Raw genomic sequence first — 6,000 nt, 5'->3', positions numbered from 1 at the left:
ATCACTGCGAATTTTGTTCTCAGTGCATTTTGGACAGCATGAAGAGACATTTGGGAAAATATGACGCTGGTGGTCTCACACTGAGTAAAAGCTTCATTGGTAAAAAGCTTAAGTGAAAGATAAACAAATGTCCAGAAATGTTGAGGAAATATTTTTATTATTTTCTACATAGATGTGAAATCTGTAGATAATGCTTAACTATATTTCAGTTATTTTAAAAGCCTGTATGTATGTTGTTTATGATCTCTGGAGCAATTGTTTATTTTTTGTCTCATTTGTTCATGTACCTAACACAATAAAACAATTGGGTTGCCATCCTAACAATAGCAGAACCCTTTTTGGTGCTTTTTAGAAAAAAAGGTTCTAAATAGAACCATATACAACACATTTTCCAACAATCTGAAGAAGCATTTCACCATGTAAAGAATCATTTATGCATAAAAAGGTTCTATATAGCCCTCATAGTTCTAAATGGAACCATTGCCTTCACTAAAGAACCCTTGAAGAACCATCATTTTCAAGTGTGTATGGCTCATTATGCCTTATATGCCATTGTGAAGAAATCGTGTCATCTCCTGTTGACTTAGCTCACTCAATTAGCCATTAGGGAATTGCTGGACAAGCCCATTTGAACTCCTGATAATGACCCCTGACCCCTTGGGCATATGTGGTCAGCCCTCTGGAGACTGGAGCTAAACCCCCTCCACAAAATACTGACACACCAAGAATCCCTAATGAGCCCTACTTTATCCAGTCCAGTCCAAATATAAGTCCAGCACCTTAAAAACGAATACGTCTCCGCTCGCTGACAAAGAAGAGTCTGTATATTTAGAGTAATATAAATAGAACAATTAGGTAATTATATGAATGGAAAGAGATTTACATTTGTTAACCTTGGGTAAAGGAGGCCAAAATGACATTTAAACAAACAAACAAACAAACAAACAAAGCCGTTGGTGTAGTGTAGTGGTTAACACCTCTGCTTTCTACGCTGTAGACTAGGATTCAACCCCCTACCTGGGTAAACACCCTACACTATACCAATAGTAGTCCTTGGGCAAGACTCCTAACACCACCTTCACCTACTTGTGTAAAATAATCAAATTGTAAGTCACTCTGGATAAGAGTGTAATCCAAATGCCATAAATGTAAATTAACTGTCAAGTAAAAGTAACTATCAAAAATAAATATGAACAAAATCCATACCAAGTTAACCCTCCTTTTATTTAGCAGAAGTTCCAAATTTGAAGTTTTTTTCAACACGGGCGGTGGGGGGTTGGGGTGGTATCAGGTGAGGGAACAGGTAACAGGTGAAATTGCTATCAAGAGAAGATCCACTCTTACTGTCCACCTGCTGTAATCTATATCAATTAATATAAAATGTGAGCTGACTGAAAAACAAACTGAAGAGAAGAGGACCTCTCATATATGATTTTTCCCCTCTTGACTCAGTAATGTGAATTCTTGCCCTTTTGACAAATAGGTCTTCAATAGTGCAGATTTAAAATGCCAGTGATTTTGGAAATTATTGAAAAATGTTAGAAGATGCAACATTCAGCATTGTTTGAGCACATGAATTGGATTTAATGTTTCACTGAATGCAACATGTTTAGCCAGTAGACAGACAACAAATTTCTCTTTACTGGACCTCAGGAAGAACCTGATCACTTCATTCATATTGATTGTGATTTAACTGCAAAAGAATGTTAAGTGGCAAATCAGCAAGTGCTTCCATATTTTGCAGTTGTGTCTGGTTTATTCATATAGCTAGTCAGCAGAAAATTCCTAAAAGTATAAACATATGCTGCTTTTTCACTGCATGGTACAGCTCCACTTCCACTTACTTTTCCTCCTACAGGTAGCTGGTTGTCATGAAACTGCCATGACGTGAAGGAGATTTTGTCCTGAACAGTTTGGGAAATATTTCATTAGACGACGAGACAATTCTGGTTGCTTAAAGGTGATGTAGGAGCATATGCTTACCTGGTAGCGAACGCTACCACATGAGTTTAGGATGATAATAACAATTCTCTTCGACCAGTTGTCTGCAGTTTTTCCACGTCATCTTTTGATGCTGGCTCAGCTAGCTTGGAAACTCAAAGGAGCTTATACAAAAAATAGCAACAGATACCAGGTTTTCCTAGTGGATAGCCGAAAATGGCAAGCTGAGTCAAGTCAAGTCAGGCGTGTACTATGCAGTGGAAAAGTGGAATTTGCTACCTTAACTGTGTTATATTTTCTAGAACATTCCAAGTTGTAAAACATTTTCGCAAAAAAAAAGAATAAAAACATCAAGTCAACTCCCACTTCATCCACTTCTCTAGGCCAAGGGGAAAGGTGAGGGGCACAGGTGTTCTTGCCACAGCAAGTGACTAGGAGATGCAGGCAGATCTCAGGAGGCAGCTTGAATTCCCAGAAGGAATCCATCTGCCATCACAAACACCTGACCAGACTTCGAGTGTTATCGAGTTATCGACCAGACTATCAAGTTATTGGGACCTTGAGACCTTGGACCTTTCTCCTCCATGAGTGCCAGCACCTGGCATGAATGGCTTGGAAATCTACCAGTTGAAGTTGGTCACTAATCACTTTAAAGAGAGTGTTAGGTGATGAGGCACCAGCTTGGGAGACATTAGTAGCCAACATCAGCAAGCAGGCAGAAACGGCATGGGTTGCTTTTGGCTGAAGAGAGGTAAGGAGTCACAAAAGTAGACCGTCAGTAAGGAGGTTGGACAGAGCCACGTTTGCATGCAGTCTGATAATCCATTAATCCATCTAATAGCTAAATCAGAATAGAATACATTCATGCATACATGTATATACCTAAATCGGAATAGACTCCATTCAATAGGCCATTCAGAATACAATATCTATCTGATTGAATGAGATGGGTAATGTAAATCATCCATTAAATAGAAGATGTAAGCAGAAACTGGACTGCAGAGGAGATGAAGTTCATACTTTATAATTAAACATAATGTCCTTCTCTCACCCTCCTTGCATGTGAAGTAAGTTTTCCTGAGTCTGACATAATTTTAAAGTAATTAAAAACACAAGCACTACTCACTGCTGTTCGTTTCACTCTGACTGGACTCATGTGATGCCCATTGTCATAGTAACATCTACACTATGTTATACTCTACATATGTGCGTAATTTTGGATCAGATTACTTGCAGTGTGCATGTAAACAGAAATTTTCCAACAAATTGTTGAGTAGAGTGAGAATAAACACCTCAGTCTTAATCTAAAATCAGAATGTATTCAATCAGATTCGCAAAAATCTTTGTATGCAAGCTTAGCCACTGAGAGACATGGTGAAGAACAGGCCTGAACACAGACATTTTGAGGGACAGGGGCCTAATGAAATACTAGGTCGATGTAAAGATACCTAAAACCTAGTTGAATTTACAGCACATTGCAAATGTTCTTATCATGAGGGAGAGTAATTATTTTTCAGGGGAAACCAAGTTTTCCAAAGCAGCCAAATATACCACTGTTATTGAACAGAGATTTGAACCCCAATTTCCAGTGTGCAAAACATTTCTCACTACCCTGTAACTGTTAGGAATCAGTGATTTATAAGTTAATATAAATAAACTATATATGAATGCAACAGAGAATGGCATAAATGCTTGTTTTTTTGGAAAAACAAAACTTAGCTTACCATGTTATTAACACCCCTCCCTGTCAACACTATATATTACTGTTCAAAATAGTCAAACTATGAAATGTTGCGCTATAGTTGCTGATGCTTTCTACTTCATAATAAGTACTTTGTACTTCCACAGAGTCCTGATTTGTGATGGTCTGTTCAAGGGAGACATGACTAGATGGAGAAGATCACATATTTGTGTGTTTAGCCAAACAGCTGACAGACAGCACAGGACGTAGAGGCCTGGCCAGCAAATTGGCTGCAACAACACGATCATGTTTTAAGACATTTTGTCCATGGTTAGTGTTTATAATAATACAACAATAGCTTTGTCTTAGATTTGTTGACTGATGGATTTACATTTCTAACAACCAATGTTGAGGATGCTATAATAGACTCTTCATAGATGACCTCTTTCTTCATCTATCATTGGAGTTTGACAAATTCTAAATGCATATATATATATTTGTATACCATATATTATAATTTATTTACAACATATTTACCCATACCTGCCTATTTTTATGTCTTACATGCAAAAGGTCATGGAATTGCTTTGTCCTGTGGCTTACTTTTTACTTTTATCAGCAAGCTAAGCATAATGGGGACAAGCATATAGTCCGATTGTCATCCCCCCAAAGCCCTCATCAAAAGATGGCTGTCGTTTTCTTTGAAAAGAAAAAGAAAATGTCTCCTGCTCTAATCTGACACTCTTCAACATGGAGCCCAGAGACTCTTTAGAAAGGGCAATTGTAATCAGGAAGACGAGTTGGTGCCATTAAAACTGTTCACTTCTTACAGTCGAGTGAAATATATAGGATAAGCGGGAGGCAGTTCCTCCTTTCATTTTTCATCTACGTCACTTCTGTGGTCTGGCAAAGCAGTTGATGATAATGGAAGAAAATCAAGTAGTTGGAATGTGTAATGGCTGCTTATAGTATATTTCAAAGCAAGAGAAAGCCTGTAAAAAGGAGATAATTTCTCTTGCATAGCCCATAAGATAGAATTACAATTTAATTTAAATAAAAATCCAGGCTGCTTCAAACAGATGTACACAGTGTATAATCAAAAGATACAGTACTGGGAAAAAGGCCGTAACCACCATTAATTTAATTTCCTTTTAAAATTACACAGAAGCCTCAACAACTGAACATTGTATCAATGTTTTTCAGTATTTGTCCATCCTTTACCTTCATTACAGCTTCCATTAGTTTCAGGAGATTCTCTTTCAGTTTCTCAAAGAAATTTGCAGGGATGTTTTTCCACAACTCCAAAGTTTAGTCTTAGAAATTGGTTTAGCATTTTTTGCTTTTGAAGATCTAAGTAATCCCAAACTTGTTCAGTGATGTTGAGGTCTGGACTCTTTGCAAGCTTGTTCAGTGGCAAATCAGCAAGTGCCTCCATATATTGGTCTTGTTTATGCTGTCTGGTTTATTCACATGGCTAGTCAGCAGAAAAATATGCACATTCCTATACACACTACACACACATACAAGCATGCATGCACACACACACGCACACACACACGCACACACACACACACACACACACACACACACACACACACACACACACACACACACATATATATATATATATATATATATATATATATATATATATATGGTTCCTCATACATGTTGCAAGAGGTTACACTAACCTTGTAGCTTTAGCATGTGGTTTTGGCTCAACAGGCGATACAAAAACTATCAACCGGTATCTAGTGAAAAAACAAAAAAGGCGAGTAGAATTGAGTTCCACCAGTACTATATAGTGGAAAAATGGCTAGAATTTTTGGGGAATTTGCCACCTTTACCATCTGATATTTTATAGAATGTTCCAAGCTGTTGACTTAAAAAAAACACAGAAAGCTACCCACCCTTTCAGGTCCATGCAAGGCTCAAATCTGAAGCAAGAGTTTGTTACATTTGTGTTTTTCCAGTTTCTTTTTACAATCAAATTGTATTAAAAATCTGAGCTGCAAGAGAAACAACAAAGCAAACTAACAAACCAGCTTGAACAATCTGGAACAAATCCTCAGAACAATCAACTGACCACCCTAGAGTCCAGACCTAAACATGTATTTGAGATTACTTGGATCGTGAGAAGCAGAAGATTCAACCAACTTCAAGGACTGAACTTTGGAGGTGAGGAAAAACATCCCTGCAGGTTTCTCTGAAAAACTGAAATTGAGTCTCTGTGATAGAATGAAAATGAGCTGTAAAAAAGAGGAAAGGTGGTTGAAAGTTTTCTATGTTTTTTTTTTCCTGATGCTAGGAATAAAACTGAATAATTTGTACTTAATGTCTGTTTTGACTGAAGAATAAATTAAATGTGGTCTCTGACT

Source organism: Pygocentrus nattereri, chromosome 15 (genome assembly GCF_015220715.1).
Source record: "Pygocentrus nattereri isolate fPygNat1 chromosome 15, fPygNat1.pri, whole genome shotgun sequence".
Lineage (NCBI taxonomy): Eukaryota > Metazoa > Chordata > Actinopteri > Characiformes > Serrasalmidae > Pygocentrus > Pygocentrus nattereri.
The sequence above is the reverse complement of the archived record's forward strand: the minus strand, read 5'-3'. Positions refer to the sequence as shown.